Source organism: Macaca nemestrina, chromosome 6, assembly GCF_043159975.1.
Source record: "Macaca nemestrina isolate mMacNem1 chromosome 6, mMacNem.hap1, whole genome shotgun sequence".
Taxonomy (NCBI): domain Eukaryota; kingdom Metazoa; phylum Chordata; class Mammalia; order Primates; family Cercopithecidae; genus Macaca; species Macaca nemestrina.
This window is the reverse complement of record NC_092130.1, coordinates 75,747,209-75,773,585: the sequence shown is the minus strand read 5'-3', so window position 1 is coordinate 75,773,585 and position 26,377 is coordinate 75,747,209. Positions and strand designations below refer to the sequence as shown.

General features: G+C 38.7%; 1 long non-coding RNA gene across 19 annotated transcripts in view; it reads right to left on the bottom strand.

Moving 5' to 3' along the window:
• The window catches only part of LOC105471083 (uncharacterized), a 76,227-nt gene that overhangs the window by 39,925 nt on the left and 9,925 nt on the right, over positions 1-26,377 (bottom strand). For all 19 annotated transcript variants that reach the window (XR_011624820.1, XR_011624815.1, XR_011624817.1 and 16 more), the window contains exon 3: positions 25,835-25,938. This is a non-coding gene — a long non-coding RNA (uncharacterized lncRNA). The remainder of the gene's footprint in view (positions 1-25,834; positions 25,939-26,377) is intronic.

Below are 26,377 nucleotides of genomic sequence, written 5' to 3'. Positions count from 1 at the left end.
AAGAGCAAGTATTCAAGGAAACATAGCAGAGATTGCATGGCCTTTTGAAAGAAAACTTGAAAATTTTCATGGCATGCTTCCATTGTAATCTATTGATTGACACAGCTACAAGCTCACCCAGATTAAAGGTGTAGGGATATTCCATGGGAAAAGCATCAAAAAATTTGTAACTGTTGTTTAAAGCTCACGTAATTGCATTCTGGGCAACCCTCCTGTATCTGGTAAATTATCTACTGACAGTAAAAACAACATTTCAATTAAAACAGACACTATGTAATATCTATGATATATAGTGAAAAAAAAATGAAATTTTCTTCAACCACTTCAAATATTTAATTTGGATTTGTCTAAAAGCACAATTGCAAGACAACATCAGGTATTCACATGCCATCCTATAACTTTTATATTAATTTTTAACATGCTATTTAAATATCATGGGGTCTTCAGAAAGCTCATGAAAAATGCATATTATGGAAAAAAAAACTATGCATGGATTTCAAAATTTTCTTACACCGGATTAAGCTCATACTAAATTGTTATAACAAGTTTGAACAAGAGTTAGTCAAGGTACTAAGATGATGCTTAGGCATCAATTTAAAAAGTATTCCTATCAAAGCAACATTGATTCTGCTGGAATTGAAGCAAGGATAACATAAAAATTTATGATGAAGTTGGGATGAAAGAATGGTAAACTCACCGAGGCATTGCGAAAGGTATATAGGAATAATGCCCTAAATAAACCAGTAATTTATATATGGAAAACTTGTTTTAAGAAAAGGCAGTGTTGAAGATGAAGCCTGATATGGTTTGGCTGTATCTCCACCCAAATCTCAACTTAAATTCTATCTCCCAGAATTCCCACATATTGTGGGAGGGACCTAAGGGGAGGTACATCATGGAGGCCAGTGTTTCCTGTTTTATTTTCACGACAGTGAATAAGTCTCACAAGATGTGATGAATATAACAGGGTTTTCTGCTTTTGCTTCTTCCTCATTTTCTCTTGTTGCTGCCATGTAAGAAGTGCCTTTCACCTCCCGCCATGATTCTGAGGCCCCCCTAGCCATGTGGAACTATAAGTACAATTAAAGATCTTTTTCTTCCCAGTCTCAGGTATGTCTCTATCAGCAGCATGAAAATGGACTAATACAATAAATTGGTACCAGTAGAGTGGGATGTTGCTAAAAAGACACCCGAAAATGTGGAAGCAGTTTTGGAACTGGGTAACAGGCAGAGATTGGAACAGTTTGAAGAGCTCAGAAGAAGACAGGAAAATGTGGAAAAGTTTAGAAATTCCTGGAGACTTGTTGAATGCCTTTTCCCAAAATGCTACTAGTGATATGGACAACAAAATCCAGGCTGAGGTAGTCTCAGATGGAGATGAGGAATTTGTTGGGAACTGGAGTAAAGGTGGCTCTTATTATGCTTTAGCAAAGAGACTGGTGGCATTTTGCCCCTGCCATAGAGATTTGTGGAACTTCGAATTTGAGAAAGATGATTTAGGGTGTCTGTCAGGAGAAATTTCTAAGCAGCAAAGTATTCAAGAGTTGACTTGGGTACTGATGAGAGCATTCGGTTTTATAGGTGAAGCAGAGTATAAAAGTTTGGAAAATTTGCAACCTATGCGATAGAAAAGAAAATCCCATTTTATTCTGGGGAGAAATTCAAGCCAGCTGCAGAAATTTGCATAAGTAGCTAAGAGCCCAGTCTTAATCCCCAAGACCATGGGCAAAATGTTTCCAGGCCATGTCAGAGACCTTCACAGCAGTCCTTCCCATCACAGGCCCAGATGTCCAGGAGGAAAAAGTGGTTTCCTGGGCCAGGCCCAGGGTCCCTGTGCTGTGTGCAGCCTAGAAACTTGTTGCCCTGTGTCCCGGCCCTCCAGTCATGGTTGAAAGGAGCCAACGTGCAGCTTGGGCTATGGCTTCAGAGCCTTGGCAGCTTCCACATGATGTTGAGCCTACAGGTACACAGAAATCAAGAATTGAGGTTTGGGAACCTCCACTTGTTTTTCAAAAAATGTAAGGAAATGACTGGATGCTCAGGAAAAAGTTTGCGCAGGGGCAGAGCCCTCATGGAGAACTTCTGCTGGGGCAATGCGTAAAGGAAATGTAGGGTTGGAGCCCCCATACAGAGTCCCTACTGGGGTACTGCCTAGGGGAGCTGTGAGAAGAGGGTCACCACTATCCTCCAGCCCCCAGAATGGCAGATCCACCGGCAGCTTGCACAGTGCACCTGGAAAAGCCACAGACACTCAAGGGCCAGACTGTGAAAACAGCTGGGAGGAAGGCTGCACCTTGCAAAGCCACAGGGGTGGAGCTGCCCAAGACCATGGGAACTCACTTTTTGCATCAGTGTGACTTGGATGTGAGACCTGGAGTCAAAGGAGATGGTTTTGGAGCTTTAAAATGTGCCTGCCCAGCTAGATTTTGGATTTGCATGGGCCCTGTAACCCCTTTGTTTTGGCCAATTTCTCCCATTTAAAATTGCTGTATTTACCCAATACCTGCACCCCCATTGTATCTAGGAAGTAACTAGCTTGCTTTTGATTTTACAGGCTCAAAGGTGGAATGGACTTGCCTTTTCTGGTTTGAGACTTTGGACTGTGGACTTTTGGGTTAATGCTGAAATGAGTTAAGACTTTGGGGGACTGTTGGAAAGGCATGATTGGTTTTGAAATGTGAGGAAATGATATTTGGAGGGACCAGGGGCAGAATGATATGGTTTGGCTCTATATCCGCACCCAAATCTCATCCTGAATTGTAATTCTCACAATTCCCACATGTTGTGGGAGGGACCAGGTGGGAAGTAATTGATTCATGGGGGCAGGTCTTTCCTACACTGTTCTCATGACAGTGAATAAGTCTTATGAGAACTGATGGTTTTATAAAGAGGAGTTCCCCTGCACAAGTTCTCTCTCTTTGCCTCCTACTATCCATGTAAGACATGACTTGCTCCTCCTTGCCTTCTGCCATGATTGTGAGACTTCCCCAGCCATGTGGAAATATAAGTCCATTAAACCACTTTTTCTTCCCAGTCTCAGGTATGTCTTTATCAGCAGTGTGAAAACAGACTATTACAACAGGCCTCCGATAGTACAGATATAGTCCATTATTCCTGTAAAACCATTTCTGGTTAACTCCATACTGACACACAGCAGAAAACAACTGAAAAACTTACATGCACATACACACATATGTATATGTACACACATATGTATATATACACATATTTGTATATGTACACATGTATGTATATATACACATATAGGTATATGTAGGTAGTCCCTAAAGCTATAAACTAACATTGAATAGTTTTGAGTTCAAAGTTTTAAGCACTGTCATGAAAAATTTAGGTGGACACCCAAACTGTCTTAAATGCTTATTCCCTAAATTTTTTTCTAAAATAGCAATGTTTTCTTGTTTAACATTATACAAACTAAGTACAACATTAGAGACATATACAAGAAATAAATGTACATGGATATATGTGTGGACATGCCTATTTGCACAAAAACAACTTTCTGTATATATGGACATATATATAGAAACATACATATATATACACACATACATATGTATACACACATACATATATACACTCATATACATATATACAAACTAAATACAACATTAGAGGCAGATACAAGAAATAAATATACATGGGTAGACATGTGGATATACCATCTGCACAAAAACCAATTTCTGTAAGTATGGACATATGGACATATGTATATATGTATGTTTCCACATATATATGTGTGTGTGTGTATATATATGTATGTTTCCATGTATCTGTCCATATGTCCATCAACAGTTTATGTTACTGTCACCAAAGAAATAGAGAGATTAAGTGTACCAGAATATACTAACTCTGGACAATGGACATATATATAGAAACATATATATATATAGACATATGGACAGATACATAGAAACATATATATAGGACATATGGACATAGCTATAGAAACAAACCTATATGTCTATATATGTCTATATATGTATGTTTCTATAGGTATGTCCATTGTCCAGAGTTAGTATATTCTGGTACACTTAATCTCTCTATTTCTTTGGAATAATGGACTATATCTGTACTATCGGAGGCCTGTTGTAGTAGTCTAAAATATACACATATATGCATGTTTCTATATGTATGTCCATATGTCCTACATATATATGTTTCTATATATATGTCCATTGTCCAGAGTGAATATATTCTGGCACACCTTCTTTTAATCTCTCTATTTCTTCCGTGACAGTAACATAAATTGTTGATAGCCAACAGTATAATATATATTTAATTTAATATTTTGTTTATGTAAACAGCAATGTAAGTTTTTTTGTAATGTTATAAAATAATACAATGCCTCTGGGGTGGGGAATATAATAGGAAAAGTATTAATAATAATACTGTTGAATAATCTATATTATTATATTTTAAATATAATGCATTTATATTTTATTATTTTAAATATATTTTACTGGTTTTCTTTTTGTTTAATAAGTTAAATAAAATCTATATTATTATAAGTTATTCAACATATATTTAATATATATTATTAATTGTATAATAGATATTAATCATTATTTATATTATTATTAATTATTAATAGTATTATATAATATAGCTATTAATATTATATTAATTTGCTATTATTAATTATATAATAACACTATTGAATATAGAGTTGAATTACCTATATTATTATAGATAATTCAACTGTATATTCAATATATTATTAATAATAATATAATAACCTGTAATATATAATTATAAGTTATTCAACTACAGGCAACTGTATGCTATATGTTAAAAATGTTAAGGGTCACTTCCTATAAATCATACCTAATATGTAATGGTCAATTGGTTAGCATTGTATCTCAGAACTAGAAGAAACTTTCAAGATCATTTGATTCAGTCCCTCATTTTCTTCAAAACAGAGGTGATCTTTTAAAGTATTTCACAAATATGAAGTGCTATTGACTCCAAAAGCCTGTACTATCATGAGCTGTAATCGTATTTATATAAGATCACATAATTATTTTTTCATAAATTTGAAAGCAGACCCAAAGTTGGAAATGCTAAATCAAAACCAAATCAATCAAAACAAGAACAAAGCAACATTTCTGATCTGGAACAATAGTTAACAAACTACCAAATAAATATTCAAACTTATTTTCCTAGAAAAAAAGATAAGACATTTAAATTTATTTAACTGACATTTTTTGTGTGCATAAGTTAGTAGTTTTTTACCACAAACATGCAGCATGTTGCAAAATGTTAGCAAAATACTGAAACATATAAATTAAAACAAAGTTAGCTTTTAAATATAAAGATAAAATCAGTATCTTCAGTACTTGTGTATTTATAATATACATTTTGTTTTTCTTTAGTTTTAAAAATTGGCAGATATAGTATCATATTTAGTAGCTTAGGAAATAAAGTTTGTAGTTGTGATTTGTTCATATTATATATCTCACCTATATTAACCAATTAACCAATAATTTTACCTTACTTTAAAATCAAGTTTATGATACATTTTGAAATATTTAAAATCCTTTATGATATAAGACAGTGGGACACTAAAGTAACTCAAATTTTTTTCTATTCACCTGTGACAAGAAAATCCAAATTTTAATCTTAGTTCTCTCATAGTGATGTAGGGTCAACCTATTTAGCTTCTCTGCCCCTCAGGTTCTGTATCTTTAGAAAATTGATAATATTAGGAAAGACATTAAACTGTTGTTATAAAGATTCAGTAAGTGCATACAATTGCTAATGGATAATACACTTAAACTATCTAATATGAAGCAAAATAACTTGGCTCAGGGAATAAGAAATGCCTGGACATGTATCTGGAGGAATCTTTTGCAACAACTTATCCAACATTATTATAATTCATCAGGAACCACGAGTGTCCTTGAATTTTAATTCTTTTCTGTAGCTAATCAGAACTGGGAAGAAAAAAATGAAGCCTCGTGGCTCTACTCAGGAAGTAACAATAAATAATTCAGCTCAGACAGAGATGCTAGGGTATATTTGAGGTATAAAAATGCAACATGTAAGAGCTCAATGAGCAAGATTCTAGTGAGAGACGATTAACAGGTTTTCCACCCACAGTCATAGATTTGTTCACCTCCATTACCTCCCCCCACTTTACCATCAAAATACAATAAATTTAATATAACTGTTTTCTCAGGCAGGAGTTTGTCCCGTAATTTGCTTTTAGTATGATATATATATTTTTTACAAATATAATTATGGTGAACAGATATACAGTACTTGTGTTTCTCAGAATCACAGGGGGTAAAATGTGAGCCTATAATAATTTCAGTATATATAAACCAGAATGTTAAGTATTGGTCCTGTGGAAAAAATTTTTTAAAAAGCTGAGGAATGTATTATTTTTCTCATATTTCAATGGGCAGAAACTAGAATGGAAAGCAATTGAGACAATGCTGGCACAGTCATCTCAAGACTGAGTCAATTCTTAGCTATCACAACTCTGGTGTCCTAGGAAATATTTTGATAGACATACCTAAACTTGCCATGACAGCAACTTCATAGTGCCAGAGAGGAAACCCTGTACTCAAGAGAAGGGTGAGAAAAAGTAGGAAATGTCTGTAAATGGGAAGAACTTAAGTTTAAAAAAAAAATTATCTGAATGTTGGAAATGAGCAGAAGAAATTCCTGGGTGTTCTTTTATTGTGATTCTGAGTTTGAAACTTTGATTTATTTTATATTGACTGGACTATTCCACAACTCTGTAGGAGTAGAGTTTAACTTGCAGATTTTTGTCTGGAAAAGATGAAAGTAATTAATTTTGATAGGAGAGATAACCCCAAGGGTAGGACATTAAACAGGTTTGTATCTAACCCAACAATTTTATGCTAGATTGCTCATAGATGCCCAGTTCCTTAAATATTCTTTGAACTTATGTGCGTGTCTGTTTTAAATACATTTTACTAGTTTTCTTTTTGTTTAATTACTTGAATAAAACCTCAGACACACATTCATTTTATATTTGCATGAGAGTAACAATGTTACTATTTTGAAAATTATACTTTATGTCTCTTTTGGCAGAGGATGAAAAATATCTAGCCAGACATATGCTAGAAAACTAAAACTATTTATTATGTAAGGGTTCAAGGAGGAGGAGGAAAAAGAGTTCTACTTTGTTAATCAACTCTTGTGCTCTTCATTATTGCGAGGAGTCCGGGACATTGTCAAGTAGGAGGATTGGAAGAAGCAAGAAGAACTAAATTGATGCACATTAAAAAGAGCTGAGCCAGAGAACTGACAGGTGAAATAATGGAGAGCCTTATAAGATGTAGTCCAGTGGGAGGGTCATTATTTCTTTATTTAAATTGTAGAGAAGATTTTGGAGTACTTGTGATACAAGAGAAATATAAAGATCGACAGTAGTGGCCACAAGAGACTATTAAAGGACTGTGTTGTACTTAATGAGAATATATTTTTGTGTATTTTTGTGAAGAAACTAACCACATAAAGACATATGTGATTTTTCTTTAAATATGATAAAGCAACTTCTCAAGACAGAATGTTTGTGAGCATGTTGTCCAAAGTTTCATTTAAATTTGCCACTAGGGAAATATACTTCTAAAAAAAAACATTTCAAATTTTTATATTTGACAGAGAATTTTGTGGGGTGGGGGGGGGAAGATACTAGATTAAATTAACATAGTTACAAGAAGGGAAGAATTTGCTTATACTATTAGCATAGTGATTAGACTGGTTAAAGGATCTTGTGACTTTAAATATCTGATTTGAGGATTTGGGGCTGAGAACAAGCCCAGTAGCTGTCCCGGTTGTAATCTAACCTCCCAGAACTTTCGGTTCATCACTTCTAACAATCAGGTTGGCTCCAGATTATCTTCCAGAAAATCATTCAAATTATTTTATTCAAAATGATCGGTAACATAACATTGGCTTTTTCTCAGGGTTAGCAAAATCTGTGTTTTATTGTGACAGCTTACTGGACTGTGTATGTATTAAGTGTAGGTTAAGTGCTTAATACATTGCCTGACAGTAAACATTTAAAAAATAACAAAAAACTTAGTTATTTCCTATGAATGAAACAAACATTAGTACTAAGTATGAATTGGATAATAATTATAAAATTATAAACAAATGAGAAAAAATTGAGGCGCACACACACTCATTTTACAATTTACCTATTCATCATTAACTCTAAAATCAAACAGTTATTTGATAAAAATTATTTTAATTACTCCTCCAACTATTTCAAGGTCACCCTGGGCAACAGGCCATATTTATTTCTTGGCACCGTAGCTTCCAAGAGGCTTTCATAAGCTGATTCCTACCCTGTTAGATATCAAATGTCTTCCACTCCTCCTCCAGCTCACTATTCCTCAATTCTCACATTCTGTACAGTTTTCAACAACTATTTCACATACCAGCATTTCAGATAAGTGCTCCCTATCAACCAGCCTCGAGCAATTTCTTGCTTCTGTGTTGTTCCCTGGCACCCTTTCTTACACTGTTGTTGAAAGGCATTGCTTGCTACCATGTATTAAACATATTTACATCCTTCCTTCCCTTTTGGGCCATAACCTCCTTTTATACAACATTTCATTATCTAAATGATTACATCTTAATTTTGCTTTGTTTCCTGAATCAATACTTTGCATCCATATTGTGTAGCTAAGATTTTGCTGAACAGGAAAAGCAATCAGACTTCCTCTGCACTCTGCTAAAAATGATGTGTGATGTGGTCATCCATCTCCACCACAAAAGTGGCAATTATAGCTGTATCTGTTCTTCTTTCTGGTTTACAGAAGAATACAGCCCTGGTCAGCTAACGGTGACAATTTGGAAGGATGGTAGTGTTATGCCCAGACCGTTTATTCCCCGAAGAAGACCACCAGAGTCCAGAGTCAAAGCTAAGCAGCAAGGATCTTTATTACAGGTTCGAACCTGGAACTCTCCCTCGCTCGTGAAACGAGACGGGCAGGAGAGCTCCCCCACTCAGCTCCGAACAATGTTATATAGTCTAAGAAAAGTGGGCATAGAGTTATTATACAAATCAGATATATGATTGGCTAGTGTTTGAACAAGGCGATTTGGCTAACTATGATTGGTTCCTGCCATTTCTGATATTTTGGTTCAAACTTTGAGGCGTGAGAGCAGGTTTATGGCAGCAAGAGTTTATCTTACTTAAACACGTCTTGTGACCTTGCCTCAGAACTTACAAAATCTCTGGTATGTGCAAAACAAAATCTCTGGTACGTGCAGAAAACCAGGTACTCACAGAACTTACGAAATCTCTGGTATGTGCAAAGATTAGAGAGCAGAACAAGGGTGTAGCGGGTGGGGGGTGGGTACACATCTATCTTTGTGTCCTTTCATTTCCCCCTTCTCATAAGTAACTGGATGTCCAATCTTGGATTTCCAGAGTCTTATAATATAGCCTCACTTTCTGGGTGCAGGAGAGGCTGGTGATGGCTACGGAGGACCATTAGTTGGATGGTATCAAACCTTTCTCTGACAAATTGTAAAATTTTATTTACCACACAGGGGCCTATAGTGAATAGAAGTAGTAAAGACATTAGGGGGCCTAAAAGGGGTGCCAGAAGGGAAAACATTGAAGAGCTCCACCAATTGTTAGCGGCTGTAGTGAATTGTTGCTTTTTCATTTCTAAGCTTAGTTCGTGTAGGCGTTGGACTCTTTCCTCAACTAACCCTGACTCATTTATATAGAAACAGCATTCTTCTTTGAGGAACATACAGGTACCTCCTTTCTCAGCCGTGAGTAAGTCTAAGGCTCTGCGGTTTTGAAGGGTGACCTGTGCTAGGGAGGTGAGCTGCCGCTGAAGGGAGGCTAGGGAATAGGCGGAGTCTTCCATAGCAACAGAGAATTGTTGTAACAGCTTGTCGTTTTCTATCATGGAGTGTTGTAGGGCCCCTCCTGCTAACCCCGCTGCGACGACAGAGGTGGTTAAGGATATTCCGGCAATTAGTGGTAGAAAAACTGCTCGTCTATGTCACGCAGTTTTAGTTGGGGCGGTCCCTGCCCAGCCTATGAACTCTGCCGGGGTTAGCAGTGTCAGTCGGGGAACTAGGGTAACAGGGATACACAACTGTCCATCAGAGATACTTTTGGACAGAGTTTTTAACAGAGTCATATTACACCAGAAGAACACACCAGGGGGAGCATATATGGGACTATTAGGGTATGTAGCCGATTGGTTACAGAGGCTGTTGCTAAATGCCGAATAACAATAGGGGTATTTCTCTTGGTATGGGCCACGGTACAGGCCACATCGGGTATCGTGACTATCGATGAGTTAAAACCTGTATAGTTTGTGGGAGGGGAGGATAGAGGAACAGCCATTAATGGTGGTCTTCCTAGGGTTGCACACATAAAACAAGAGGACAGGTCGCCTAAACCAGTGAGGTTGGCGAATGCTAGCCCTTCCCGTAATAGAGTTAGCCAGGAGAAGGGCTGCAAGTCTTGTGATAGCTTGGTTTCTTGCCTGTGGATTTGTGTGTGGATTAAGGGTTGAATCTGGACTAGACTTCTCCACAGATATAAATGGCTACTGGGCCAGGTACTAGTTGATGAGTAATATACTCCCCCATGTTGTGGGGTTGTCCACCGAGAGTCCCATGGGTCTCTAATTATCCAAGTGTAAGTGACGGGAGACTCAGTTTTGTAAAAATACCACCCTTGTCGTTCTCTCCAGTATCGGACAGAGTGCGTCTTACAGTAGCTATATGGGCAACCTGCACTCTGGTGCCACCAATAATTTTTACAATTATATTCAGTTTGATCATACTCAAAACAGATCATGGGTATTGCTGGTTGGGCAATCTGGAACCTAGTGAAATTGAGGTAAACTATAGTATTACACCCTGAGGGGGGGCAGTCTGCGCTAGCTAGCAGTTTACCCGCTTGGGGGGTTTCCCCGGGGTGAGTTTTGTTCTCATAGAGCCAGAACCTCCAGACATAGGGATTAGACGGCGCAGCAGTGAGGAGAGTCAGATGCATAAGGCATAAAAGCATAGGTAAGCTAGACATGGTTACGGCTATGGGGATGACGGCGCAGGGTTAGCTTTAAGGGATTGTTCTTAGCTTTGTCTATAGTCCATGTAACCGGTGCTCCAGACGGCTCGAGAAGGTCGGATGTTGGGTCCACTGGTTTGACGTGTGTGTAGTGGATCCACGAAGCGATGCCTTCTACTTTGAGAGTGGTGGGAGTAGTCAGGAGTACTTGCAGTGGTCCTTTCCACCTGGGTTGAAGAGTTTCTTGCCGGTGGCGCTTGACTAGGACCCAGTCTCCCGGCTGGAACGGATGAGGCGTCGGCGGAGGTCCTGCCTTGTACAGTTCTCGTAGTCTGGGCCAAATTTCCTGGTGAATTTTCTGTAAGGCTTGTAAGGAGAACAGGAGCTCAGAGACATTTTCAGTTTCAGGTTTGAGTAAGTCATCTTTTAGACTGGGGACCAGGGGTGGGGGTCTGCCATACATGATTTCATATGGTGTGAGGCCTAGTCTGTAAGGGGTATTTCGGGCCCGGAACAGAGCGTAGGGGAGAAATACTACCCAATTAGCGCCAGTCTCCATGGTCAATTTAGTTAAGGTCTCCTTCAGAGTCCGATTCATCCTTTCTACCTGTCCTGAGCTTTGGGGCCTATAAGCACAATGTAATTTCCAATTTGCCCCCAGAAAGGAAGCCAAATCCTGACTTACCTTAGCAAGGTAAGTCAGGCTGGTCCATTGTCTGACCCTATTTGGACGGGAAAGCCATACCTGGGGAGGATTTCTTCCAAAATTTTCTTTGCTACAACCTGAGCAGTTTCTCTCTTAGTTGGGAACGCTTCTGTCCATCCTGAAAAAGTATCTCAGTCTCTGACGTTACAGCCGCTCCTGCATACCGCTGGCCTTGGTGGACGTAGCTGCTGCCATCAGTGAACCAGGTGAGTTCTGTGTCGGGGAGCGGACGATCTTGCAGGTCCTCCCGCACCCCATGCACCTGAGCCAGTATCTCAGTGCACTCATGGGACGGGGCGTCCAAGTCTGGATTTGGCAGCAGTGAAGCAGGGTTTAAAGAGGTTGGGGGCAGAAAAGTTATTCTGAGGGGGTTTAACAGCAGTCCTTGATAGTGGGTGAGCCGGGCGTTACTCATCCATCGGTCCGGCGGCTGCCGGAGGACGCCTTCAATGGCATGCGGGGTTATAACGTGCAACTCTTGCCCCATGATAAGTTTATCAGCGTCTCGGACCATTAGGGCGGTCGCCGCGATTATCTGGAGGCAGGGTGGCCAGCCAGCAGCCACTGAATCTAATTTTTTTGACAAATAGGCAACTGGCCTCTGCCAGGGGCCTAGGTACTGTGTTAACACGGCTTTTGCAACACCCTTACTTTCATCCACGTATAAGTGGAAGGGCTTGGAGACATCAGGGAGCCCCAGCGCGGGGGCTGATAACAAGGCAGTTTTGATTTGCTGAAAGGCCAGCTCAGCCTCTTCCGTCCAATTGAAGGGCTGCCGTTCCTTTGTTGCCTGGTATAGGGGCTTGGCTAACTCAGCAAATCCGGGTATCCATAACCTACAGAATCCTGCCGACCCCAGGAATTCTCTCACTTGCCGTGTTGACTGGGGTCTAGGGATGCGTAGGACTGTTTCCTTTTGGGCTTTGGTTAGCCAGCGTTGCCGCCCTTTTAATAGGTACCCCAGATAAGTTACCTCCGACTTGCAGATCTGAGCCTTTGTTGCTGAGGCTCAGTAGCCTAGCTCCCCCAGAGTCTTCAGGAGGTCCTCAGTCCCTCGAACACAAGTTTCCGGGGACCTGGCCGCTATTAAGAGATCATCAACATATTGCAAAAGAGTTATTTCAGGGTGTTGCCGCCGGTACTCACCCAGATCTTCATGAAGGGCTTCATCGAACAGGGTTGGCGAGTTCTTGAACCCTTGTGGCAGTCTGGTCCATGTTAGCTGACCGTTGATGCCCCTCTCCATTGAAATGCAAAGAGTTCTTGACTTTTGGGAGCCAGAGGAAGGCTGAAGAAAGCATCTTTTAGATCAAGAACGGTATACCACTGTTTTTTGGGATGTAAGGCACTCAGAAGGGTGTATGGATTGGGCACAGTGGGATGTATGTCCATGACCCTTTTATTAACTTCTCTTAAATCCTGTACTGGCCTGTAGTCCATACTGTTGGGTTTACGAACAGGTAACAGTGGAGTATTCCAGGATGAGTGGCAAGCCCGTAGGACTCCCTGGTCAAGGAGTCGGCGGATATGGGGCGTAATTCCTTCTCTTGCCTCCAGGGGCATAGGATATTGCGAACCCGAACCGGGTCCATCCCTGGCTTAACTTCCACAAATATGGCAGGTCGATGTTTAGCTAGCCCCAAGCCCCCAGTTTCTGTCCACGCTTCAGGGAAACGCTGGAGCCAAGAGTCAATTCCCTGATCGGGGGGCTTTTGCTCTTGATGGAGTCGGTACTCATCTTCTAAGGTGACAGTCAGGATAGATATTGGCCTGTTTTGGGAATCAGTTATCTTGGGCCCTTCTGGCTCAAAGTGGATTTGGGCCCTCATCTTTGTCAGCAAGTCCCTCCCTAGTAGAGGGCAGGGGCTCTCTGGGATGACTAGGAAGGAATGGGAGACTTTTCCCGTTCCTAAGTCTACAGTCCTCTGGGTTGTCCAGGGGTATTTTTTGATGCCTGTGGCCCCGTGCACCCAGGATGTTTTCTTAGATATTTTTCCAATTGGTTTGGTTAGGACTGAGCGTTCCACCCCAGTATCGACCAAGAAGCGAACTGGGGACCCCTCCACTTGCAAAGTTACCCTGGGTTCGGGGAGGGGGTCCGAACCCCGTCCTCCCTAGTCAGAGTCCTGGGTAACGAGTACGGAGGTAGGGTTAGCTGGTCTCCGTTTCTTTGGGCAGTCTTTAATCCAGTGGCCACGTTCCTTGCAATAAGCACACTGATCTTTTTCTAATCCTTGCCTAGGACCTTGCTTTTTCTGCTTTCTGTTTTGGCCATTTCCTGCCTGGGGGAAAGCTGCTACTAAGACTTTGGTCATTTCTTTGGTTGCCTTGAACTGTTTTTCTTCTGGAGTATCCCTATTATTATAAACTCACTGGGCCATCTGAAGGAGGTCCCGAATCTGCTTTCCCTTTAAACCTTCTAATTTCTGGAGTTTTCTTTTAATATCTGGTGTTGCCTGGTTTACAAAGGACATTACTACCGCTGCCTGATTTTCCAGTGCTTCCGGGTCCATAGGGGTAAACTGTCTGAAGGCTTCCATTAATCTCTCTAAATACACAGCGGGGCTTTCTGTCTTACCTTGTAACACAGAATATACTTTAGCCAAATTGGTGGGCTTGCGAGCTGCAGCCTGGAGACCCGCCATTAGAGTCTGGCGATAAATGAGCAGTCGTCCCCTACCTTCTGCCGTGTTGTAGTCCCATCTGGGCCAGGTCAAAGGGAAAGCCACATTAATGAGGTCAGGATTTGCAGTTGGCTGGCCGTCATCTCCTGGAACCAGTTTTCTGGCCTCAACTTGGATTCTTTCCCGCTCCTCCGTTGTGAATAGGATTTGGAGGAGCTGTTGACAGTCATCCCAGGTCGGCTGGTGAGTAAACATGACACTGTCTAACAACGAGGTTAGATCTTTGGGATTATCTGAGAACCGAGCATTTTGGGACTTCCAATTGTATAAATCACTGGTGGAAAAAGGCCAATACATGAGACGGGAGAGCCCGGTATCATCGAGCGATCCTATTTCTCTGAGAGGCAGGGCTACAGTGGAGTCAGGGAGTCGGGAAGCTTGGTCCCGCTGTACGCGGCCTCATGTTCGGCCAGCCGGCCCCCCCAGGTTACTTTCGCTCTCGGCTGCTTCCGCTTCTTGGTTTCCCTCTACGGAAGCACCACCCTGGGGAACTGGGTCCTGCGGGATAAGGTGCGGACATGGTGGGGGAAATGTGGGTTCTAACGTTAGGGGGTCCTGGCTGTCCGGCAGCACAGGGGCCGAGGGAGCAGAGGGAGTCTTTTGTCTTGTAGGTCGCATTACTAGGACTTTGCAGGGCTCAGGGATGAATGGAGTTATCCAGGGTGGTGGGTTTTCCACAAGATCCTGCCACACTAGAATATAAGGAATTTGATCAGGATGTCCTGAGTGCCCTGGCAGGAAAATCTTAGTTTTTACCTTAGTAATAATAGAGAGACAGAAAGTTCCTTCGGAGGGCCACCCTACGCCGAAAGAGGGCCACTCCGAATGGCAGAAAGTAACTAGCTTTCCCTTCTTTAGTTCTACGCTTAAGTTACGCCCCCGAGCCTTCACATCCTTAAAATTGGTAACAAGGAGTGAGAGCAGCGTGCTCTGGTTGTTGCCCATCTTTGGACTGCTCCTACAAAGAGAAGGGGGGACGAAAATGAGTGTGAAGCAGAGGGGAGTATCTCACAGGTCCGGTCCTGGAAGGGGAAGAAAAGGTTTTATGTTTCGTTTTGGGCTTACACTTAACACTTAACAATAACGGACAGACAGTAATAACGATGAGCATTCGCGAGCGCGTGTCGGACTTCCAACCTGAGTCAGACGGGGCAACCAAGGATGGAGGCCCCCAGATGGGCACTGGGGAACGTCTCCCACCAGTCCCGAGTGGCTGTCTTCTAGCGCATCCGCCAAGACCGTGCCACTTACAGAACAGACCAATACAGATTACAGATTACGGATTTTGCGAAATTTCAGGGAGACAGACAGAGACAAAGACAGAGACAGTGACAAAGCCAGCTTACCTACAGATTAAGATCCGTTGACTTGGGGGTCTGGTGGGCTTGGGGGAAATCCCGGACGAGCCCCCATTTGTTATGCCCAGACCGTTTATTCCCCGAAGAAGACCACCAGAGTCCAGAGTCAAAGCTAAGCAGCAAGGATCTTTATTACAGGTTCGAACCTGGAACTCTCCCTCGCTCGTGAAACGAGACGGGCAGGAGAGCTCCCCCACTCAGCTCCGAATAATGTTATATAGTCTAAGAAAAGTGGGCATAGAGTTATTATACAAATCAGATATATGATTGGCTAGTGTTTGAACAAGGTGATTTGGCTAACTATGATTGGTTCCTGCCATTTCTGATATTTTGGTTCAAACTTTGAGGCGGGAGAGCAGGTTTATGGCAGCAAGAGTTTATCTTACTTAAACACGTCTTGTGACCTTGCCTCAGAACTTACAAAATCTCTGGTATGTGCAAAACAAAATCTCTGGTACGTGCAGAAAACCAGGTACTCACAGAACTTACGAAATCTCTGGTATGTGCAAAGATTAGAGAGCAGAACAAGGGTGTAGCGGGTGGGGGGCGGGTACACATCTATCTTTGTGTCCTTTCAGTAGAAGTTAGATGTACCTGTAGTCTTAAAAATTCTCAATAGGATCTCCTTCTCCACAGGTCAGAGGGCTGGAAGTTAAATATCTTTTACAATCACATGCCCATAAAGCAACCACAACTTTTCAAGCAAGGAGCGGTATTTTTTCTTGCTTACAGACACGCTCTACACAGAGTTTCAAACACAGGGACCAGAAGCACTATCTATGCCTCATTACCATTTAAATAGTCTGATCAATGAGAATTAGCATATAATTTGAATTACAACACCCACCTCCTGCTTCTTAGAAGTGTTGGTCCTCCAACCTTTTGTAAGTAGTTTCTACATTTTCCAGAGAGGATTCCCTCTTCAAATCTAAAAGCAGGCATATGCCTGTGTTTTGGTGTAACAATTTAAATGGAGTCATTGATCCCTGATTCTGCCCAAACTTCATCTACATCCAACATAATCTATTGTCCTGTTAAAACACAAAATGTGTAATAGCCCCCTCAACCAACTCATTACAGTGAATATTTTGATTCAATGTCACCCTTAGTTTTAAGTATATACTTTCACTGCATCAATTTAACCAGTAGACCTACAGCTATGTTGTCATGTCTCCACGTATGCGAATATACTGACCTAATTAACACGGTAGAGCTGTTTTATAATTTCACACACTTTGTCAGATTTATTTATATAGATGACCACCTCAAATATTTTTGAACTGCGAATTTTCCTGTGTATATAGTGAAGATAGCAAAGAAGTACTTTCTAGGATGCAGTTGTGATTGTCAGTCAGCAGTATGTACTCTGGAACTGTAAGGAATTTCCAGCTGAGAGCTTGGAGATTATTATTTAATGTTCAGATGATATAAAATTCTCGCCTTTCAACTAGTAATTCTTTTGATCCTCAAGTAACTTTCCAACCCTAGGAATACATAATTTTGATGTAGTTGAAAAGGGAATGATACTGTTAGGCAGGCATATCCACTTCTGGAGTTCATAAAATATTTTTATATTTGTGTTCCAATATTGTATTTTTTGTTCCATCATATTATCTTCATTTAAAAGTGCTATTTATTCTTATTGAATGTTCTCTCTTCCTCAAATATCCAATGTCTCCTGGGGACATAGTAGACTTTATCTTTTTCATGTTACTATATCTTCATATGATAGTGTACTATCATAGTTCCTGGATCACAGTTAGCATTCAGTATATATGAGTTGAATGAGTGGATAATGGTATTTCCAAGTGCTAACCTGAATAGGTTTTTGTTCCCTATTAAACTCCGTCAATTCCCTAGGCTACTCCAAATAAACATATTTTACATAAAAAATTCAAGATTGGTTTGGATATGCAACCTCAGGGAAATTTCCATAGCCTATTTTTCCATCCAGATTGCTACTCGTAGACTTCTGCTATGTAGCAACAAATAAATAAATAAATAAATAAATAAATAAATAAATAAATAAAAACGGTACAGCCAGCAGACAAATTAAAGTGGATTCCAATGATGCCATAAAATGGTATTGTCAGGCCTCTGAGCCCAAGCCAAGCCATTGCATCCCCTGTGACTTGCACCTATACGCCCAGATGGCCTGAAGTAACTGAAGAATCACAAAAGAAGTGCAAATGCCCTGCCTCTCCTTAACCGATGACATTCCACCACAAAAGAATTGAAAATGGCTGGTCCTTGCCTTAAGTGATGATATTAACTTGTGAAATTCCTTTTCCTGGCTCATCCTAGCTCAAAAAGCTCCCTCACTGAGCACCTTGTGATCCCCACTCCTGCCAGCCAGAGAACAACCCCCCTTTGCCTGTAATTTTCCTTTACCTGCCCAAATCCTATAAAACGGCCCCACCCTTATCTCCATTGGCTGAATCTCTTTTTGGACTCAGGACTCAGCCCGCCTGCACCCAGGTGATTAAAAAGCTTTATTGTTCACACAAAGCCTGTTTGGTGGTCTCTTCACACGGACGCGCATGACAGGCATAGTGCTCTCTAGAGCCACTTTTAAGGTGATGAGGATTTGGCATTCATAGATCTCTTAGGTAGAAATGTGTAGGTTGAGGACCCAGTCCTCAAATAGATATTTATTGGGAATTTTTATAACTTTAAATTTTAAATAATTATAGGCTATATTTCCTGTGCATCTATAGTTATTTAAACATTTAATTAATTAGATAGATAGAAATGATATAAATCCATTTTGGTTATCAAAATTTTTTCATGTTTTTCTTTTCATACAGAAATGGTACACAATTTAGTTTCTGTAATCATCTTGTGTTTACAAGGATTTGGGATGAGAGTATGTATAGAATTACTCAAGGTGGCAAGAAAGCAGTTAACATCAAAATCAACAAGAAAGGAGAAAGATTTATTTGTATTTTTTTGCTGAAACATACTTTGTAATGGTTATATAGCTGATGTACTTAATTAGAGTATGAGCTATTTTCTAATTTTACTGACCCATTATTTTGTGTAAACATGCACACACAAATTGAATTATATTTTCTATATGTGCATTAAAGTCTCAGTCATGTTTCCATGTTCAGACTACAATCACTCTCAAGAAACTCTTTCTTCAATAACCTTAGAAAACTAATTTAACCATCATATGCTCAATGTATGTTTCTCTAATCTCATCAACTAAACAAATTTTCTTACTCCTCTGAATCCCCCCTTTTAAAAAATATATACCCTCCTTGGAGCTGAAATAATTGTCTATCTCATGTAAAACTTTATTATAGGCACCATTATGTTCCCCTTTGAACCATTTTCTGCCAGAGGGCAGGATGCATCAGTTAATTCCCTTTATATTTTGGAGCATCTAGTTGACAAGTATTTTTGAAAGAGTTAGTGAGAATTTACACTTACATCCCAAAATATCTATCTTGGTTTCCCAATATTCACACTAATCATTCAAAATTTGTGAAATGGAGAGACAGAAGAAAAAAGAGAAAGGAGGAGAATGGAGGGGAGGGAGGGAGTGTGTGTGTGGGGCGGGGGAGAGACAGAGAAAGAGAGAGACAGAGAGAGAGAGAGAATCTTATAATATACCTCTGACTTTGCCCAATTTAAATGTTTCATATTGTACTGTGCCGGAAATAAAGTTCATGCCAGCAGGTTCAAAGTTTTAAATTATTAGAAATAATTGTTATCCTAAGGAACTACTATATATACGGTCAGAATGGTAAAATGATTTTTGTTAGAAATCACATTTAAATTAAAGTCATTTATTATGGATGTAGTCTGTACTCTGGAAGTGCTGAATATAGTACTTAGTCAGCTGGAGTTCTAACCCAATTTATTTCTTTACTAGCAATCAGTCTGGAAGTAGCAGAATATCTGGGGACTCATTGTCTGAACCAAAAATAAAATTTGTTGGTTTTTTTTTTTTAAACCCAATGCTAAAACACAGTCACTATTTTGTATAGTTCTTATTATTCCTATATATTTCTATAGCTCATATAAAATTTTACAGTAAATTATTAACTAATAATATGAAATAAATTATTAATTTTAAAGATTGTGAAAAATTACCACTAATAGTAAACAGAGGAAAATCCATGGAGGACAAATTGATATAGCCAGAGTTATTTTTTTCCTCTTCTAAAATGAATACCATTTTTATACATCTGTAGCTAAACATAAAAAAAAAAATTCAACTTAATTGTGTTAAAAGTATGATAATCCTTTCTGTACATCGGGAAAATTTAATCTAAATAAAGGTCAGCTGTTCTACTGCTGGGGTATGATATTTGCTATTCTAGAGCTATTTCCTCAATTTATCAGTGAGAATTTATGTAAATGTATGTAAACTGCAGTGGAGTTTAGAGATAGGTTGTGATTTATTTATTTAGGGCTTTTATAAAGTTTAAAATTGTTAGAGAAGGCAGAAGAATATGAAGAAAATGAGTTAAAAACAAACCAAAACAAATAAACTAATAAAAATAATTTATTATTTATAAATTTTACCATATCAAAATGAAAATATGCCTCCATTAACCTATGGATTATTTTTTGCCATAAGTATGTTAAAGTCTTTAAGTATTACCGAATCAGCAATTTAACAGATTTAATCACACAACAGGATGTAGTCAGCCTTCTATGATTGATAATACAATGACTTACCTTAATTTTTTCATCAGTATCTTAGGAAAATGACAGCAAACAAATAACAGTATAATAACAAACAAGACAATCATACACATATACTCACACACATTTTTTTTTCTCTCTACACAGAAAAATCTAACAAAAATCTGCTCAAAACCCATAGACTACATCGCTTCTGTTAGTTAACTTTCCGAAGCAGATAAAAAATGCCTTAGTATGATAGATGCCTATGAAATATGCATAAAAGAGACAGAATTTTTCTTTCTTGCTCATTATTTCATTAAAATTCAGTGTATCTCCATTTTTCAGAAGATGGGGGATCCATGAGGATATGTACACTCTTATTTGTTTCCTTTCACTATTGCCTAGCTCAAATTGTCATATATGCAAAGCACTCTGTAATTAAGTTTAAATATATAGCTTTCTTTGTAAACAAATCTGTTATTAAAATAAATTTAGCTATTTTATTTTTACTCAAATAATCTATATTTGCTACAGATATAAGGAAATTAAGATAAAAATATAACTTATTATTGTCCTAACAAGTGATGACTTCTGTTAAAGTTTTGGTATTAATATGTGCACATTTTTCCATAACATTTAGAAAAATGGGACTGTACACTTTTGTAATTTCCATTTCTCACTTGTTTATATCTGCAGTTTCTCACTTCTCAGTTCAAAACATAAATATGCATTATCACTTTAAATTCTACAGTGTGTTTAATCTATATTTTATAATTTTTAATACTGTGATTAACAATATTTTGCTTATATAGGACTATACTTAATTATTTCCTCATGATGAATTCATTAAAGTGAACTTAGGATCCAACATGTAAGAAACTTGGAAGTCATCAAACATGTCCTAGATGCAAAAAAAAAAAAAAAAAAGGAGAAAAAACTGGAAATAAGCAACTCTGCTTAGATTCATCAGAGAATCGAGGTCACAGAGCAAACTGTTGTCCATCCCCACCAAAAGTGGGGGGACAGATAGGTAGATATAGAGAATCACATTTCATTAGAGCAAATGTCCAGAAAGAGAAACCACAGTCAGAGCCAGACCAGGGTAGGATAAAAGAAAGAAAAAAGAAACAGAAAAGACTGTAATTAATGAATTGCTGGAGGTTCCATATATGCTGTAAACCAAAAATAAATTTTCAAATGCTCCTCTCAGCCAAGGGCATTCCAAAGTTAACCTGAAAAACGTGTTCAGGCCATGATGGGAAGCGGTAGCTGGACATGCCTCATTATAACCTCCTCCCTTTTGGAATTGCTGATAGAACAGGCTCTTTAAGTCTGAAAGAAACATTTACCGTCTGTTCTCTGTGAAGCCTGCTAACTGGAGGCTTTATCTGCATGATAAAACCTTGCTTGATCTCTACAATCCCTTATTGTAATCCAGACATTTCTTTCTATTGATAATAATGCTTTCAAGCAATTGCTAATCATAAAATATTTAAATCTACCTGTGACATGAAAGCCCCTGCTTCCAGTGGGCCTACCTTTCTGGACCAAACCAGAAATATGTACCATACATGCAAGGTACATCTTACATGTTTTGACTGATGTCGCATATCTCCCTAAAATGTGTAAAACCAAGCTGCACCCCAACCACCTTGGGCACATGTTGTTAGGACCTACTGAGGCTGTGTCACTTGACAAAAATAAACTTTCTAAATTGATTGAGACCTGTCTCAGATGCTTTTGTGTTTACAACACAAAATGAGTCTTAAAATTTTGGTGGGGCCTCATTTTAAGAAGGTCACCACATTTGTGTCTGTTTTGCCTCCAAGAACTCTACCAGGTTGACTCAGTGAAGAGCAGATAAAAAGCCTCAACACCAGCCAGGCTTGTTGGCTCACGCCTGTAATGCCAGCACGTTGGGAGGCCAAGGCAGGCACATCACGAGGTCAGGAGATGGAGACCATCCTGGCTAACATGGTGAAACCCCATCTCTACTAAAAATACAAAAAAAAAAAAAAAAAAAATAGCTGGACGTGGTGGTGGGTGCCTGTAGTCCCAGCTACTCGGGAGGCTGAGGCAGGAGAATGGTGTGAACCCAGGAGGAGGAGCTTGCAGTGAGCCGAGATGACACCACTGCACTCCAGTCTGGAGGACAGAGCCAGACTCTGCCTCAAAACACACAAAACAAAACAAAAAAGCCCCAATACCATCTCTCTGTCACTAGGAGGGAAAAAGCAGCCATTTTGAAATAAACTCAGAGCTTCTCTTTTCCTTAACAAAGTCTGCACTCAAGGGAAAGGATTTTACTAAACACAAATTGAGTGGGGTTTTCCCAAGCCTAAGCAACTTGGTGAAAGGAAAATACTCAACCTCAGTCCATCCTAGGCATCCATGTGAAGGAAGATACCCATCTCCATCCATCTCTAGTCTTCCTATCCCACAAAACAAAATACAACCAAATAGCTGGGAACTCATGAATACACAGTCTTACTGAAAGACTGAGATCTCATCACAGAACTGTAGTATACTTCCCCTCACCCCACACCTTACAACCATATCAATAGGCTTCTATATAATAAGAAAAGATTACAAATAAAAAAACTGGAAGTCTCAAGTTACTTAAGAAATTTCTTTGGAAACTCAAAGAAAAAAAGGGAAACAAAAACAAGGTCATCAGAGGAAATTTTAGCCTCTGATACCTGTAGCTATGGCAAATGGCAAACAGACTAACTCCTAGCCAGCAAACATAAAACCTCACACTAAAGGCCTTTATACTTCAGTTTCTTTTACCTGGTACATCATATCCTACTTTCAATAAAAACAACAACAACAAAAATCAAAAAGCATACTAAAATGCAAACACCACAGTTTTAAGAGAAAGGACAAATGTCAGAGCCAGATTCAAAAATGGCAGAGATTTTAGAGTAGTCAGCCTATCTATTTAAAACAATTATGATTAATATCCTAAGGGCTCTAATGAAAAAAAAAAAAAAGAACCACATGCCAAAACAGATGGGTAATGTAAGCAAAGAGATGGAAACGCTAAGAGACAAAAGGAAATGCTCAAAATAAAGAATACTGTAGGAGAAATTAACAATGCATTTAATGAGCTCATCTGTAAATTGGACATGGCCAAGGAAACATCAGTTAGCTTGAAGATACGTCAACAGATACTTTCAAAACTGAAATTCAAATAGAAAACATTTAGAAAGATGAAACAAAATATTCAAGGACTGTGGGAAGAATTACAAAAAGTGTAACATATACATGTAGGAATATTAGAAAAAGAGAGAGAAAATAAATATTCGAAGTAATAATGGCCTAGAATTTTTATTAAAATTAGTGACATCAAAGCAGAGATCCGGGGGGTCCAGAGAACATGAAACAGGACAAATATCAAAATATCCATAATGTAGAAAATGAAAGACAAAGAGAAAGTCTTGAAGGAAACCAGAGATAAAAACAGCTTATCTATACAGGATGAAAAAAATACCTTATCTACATAGGATGAAGTGTAAGAATTACAGAGAATTCCTCATTAGAATCCAAAACAAAAAGAGAGTGTACCCTATCGATGTCTCAATTTTCACTTCGTGTATCCCTTTTTTTTTTTTTTTTTTTTTTTCTGAGGCAGAGTCTCATTCTGTCACTCAGGCTGGAGTGCTGTGGTGCAATCTTGGCTCAATGCAACCTCTGCCTCCCGGAGTAGCAGGTATTACAAGCATGTGCCACCACGCCTGGCTAATTTTTGTATTTTTAGTAGAGATGTGATTTCATCATTTTGGCCAGGCTGGTCTCAAACTCCTGGCCTGAAGTGATCCACATACCTAGGCTTCTCAAAGTGCCGGGATTACAGGTGTCACCCACCACGCCTGGCCAATTTATCTCATTTTTAAATAGCTGTTTAAAGATTTCTATCTAGGATGAGTTACTCGACTCTTCCTTAAGTTTTTGCTTTGTGTCATTCTCTTGTGAATCATCTTAATTTTCTTAGCTATTATTGTTTTAAGGCCCTTTCAGCTGACAGAGTAAGAAAAAAGAAAGCATATATATAAATACACACACACACACACACACACACGCACACTCACACACAGAACTACATATACACATATATATGTGAAACTTGGTCCTACTATCCACCATTTACTTAATTGTTCTCATCTAGTACACCCATATAGAAGTATGAGAATTATTATCACGGTCCCCTAAGGGTAACAATTTTATCAACTGAAGTATAGTTCTTAAGTACAATTTCTTTTATCTTTATTTTTATAGTCTATTTATTTCCAGAGTTATATAGGTAAGCACCATTTTCCCAATCCTCTTTAGCAAGGTAATTTTATGCATTTATTGTATATTTATATTTTGTCAACTTTTCCATTCCAATCTGGGATTCTCCAGCTTACTAAGTGATTAAATTTTCCTGATTTGGATACATTAAGATTAACTCTATATGCTATATAGTTCTGTGGGTTTTGGCAATAGAAATAGTGTCATTTACTCCCTAATACAGTGTCACACAGGATAATTTTACGACCTTGAAATACCCCTGCTTCATCTACTTAATAATCTTTCCCTCCCTCGATTCCTTGGCAACTAGTGATCATTTAACTGTCTCCTTAGTTTTCATTTTTCAGAATATCATGTAATTGGTATGATACAGAATGTAGCCTTTTAAATGACTCTTTCACTATGTAATATGTCTTTAAGATTCTTTCATGTCTTTTTATGGCTTGCTAGCTCATTTTCTTCAAAATTGTTGAATAATATTCTGCTATATGAATATATCACAGTTTGTTCATTCATTTACTCATTGAAAGGCACCTTGGTTGTTTCTAGTTTTAAGTGACTATATGTAAAACAGCTACAAACATCTGTTTGCTGGTTTTGTATTAGTCATATAAATCCTTTTGCCACCAAACAGAATATTGACAATTGATTTGTATTCCTAATTATTAAAAGTATTTCAGTTAGGGTATGTAAAATTAGTATCTGAATATTGTATAATTATACTAAATCCTTCAAGATGATTATTTTATAGAAAGCAACATAAAGTTAATTGATGAAAAACAATTACTACTTTGGAAACCTTTGAATATAAATTTTACAAACTGTGTTTGCTTCGGAATTTTTTACATGCCACCTTAACAATACTTGTTCTTCAAAACATCCTTCCTGAAAGCCAGACTTATATATGATTGAACTTATCATGGTGGATGCAAGGAAAATGATTGGGTCAGGCTTGTCTTAGGGCTGCCAGCATCAAACATATGAAGTTATTATAACCAAGGTCTACAAAAAGTCATAAAGAAGCAGACTTGAGAAAAATGAAGGAGCCTGTGAAAGTTACTGTACTATTTGTTCACTACGAAGAGGTTGGGGAATGATCACTGACCTCTAAGTAACAGAGAATGGAACTCATCTTTCACTTCTGAATGAGCTCCTGGCTGTAATTGATGGCATCTCTCGAAATGGCTGCGATCATTAGGGCTCCAGTGACTGAATTAAAAGAAAATGAAGGATGCAGATGGCTGTAATAAAGCAGGAAAATGCATTTCTTCCTGGTGACAGATACAACTGATCATTTTACAAGGAAGTGCTTTACTAAAAGTGTTTCCACTATGTAGTTCTCAGGGAAAATGAAGAGTAATGTAAAAATTGGACAAGATGAAACTGGCTGTTTCATTCCAGATATTGACTGCACAAGTCACTTTCAATAAATCAGCTGCTTATTGTACCTAAGACAGCAGTTTGTTAATATTATGAGGCGCTACAAAATGTTCTCTTTGGTTAGGCAATCTTTGAGCATCACATGATAAACTTAAAAGTGTTATTTAATTTTTTATTTACTATATGTTTTTCAAATTATCAACACTTGAACTACTAGATATATTTATTTGGAAACAGCTTTGATTATCTAAAAGATTCAAGGGTCAGC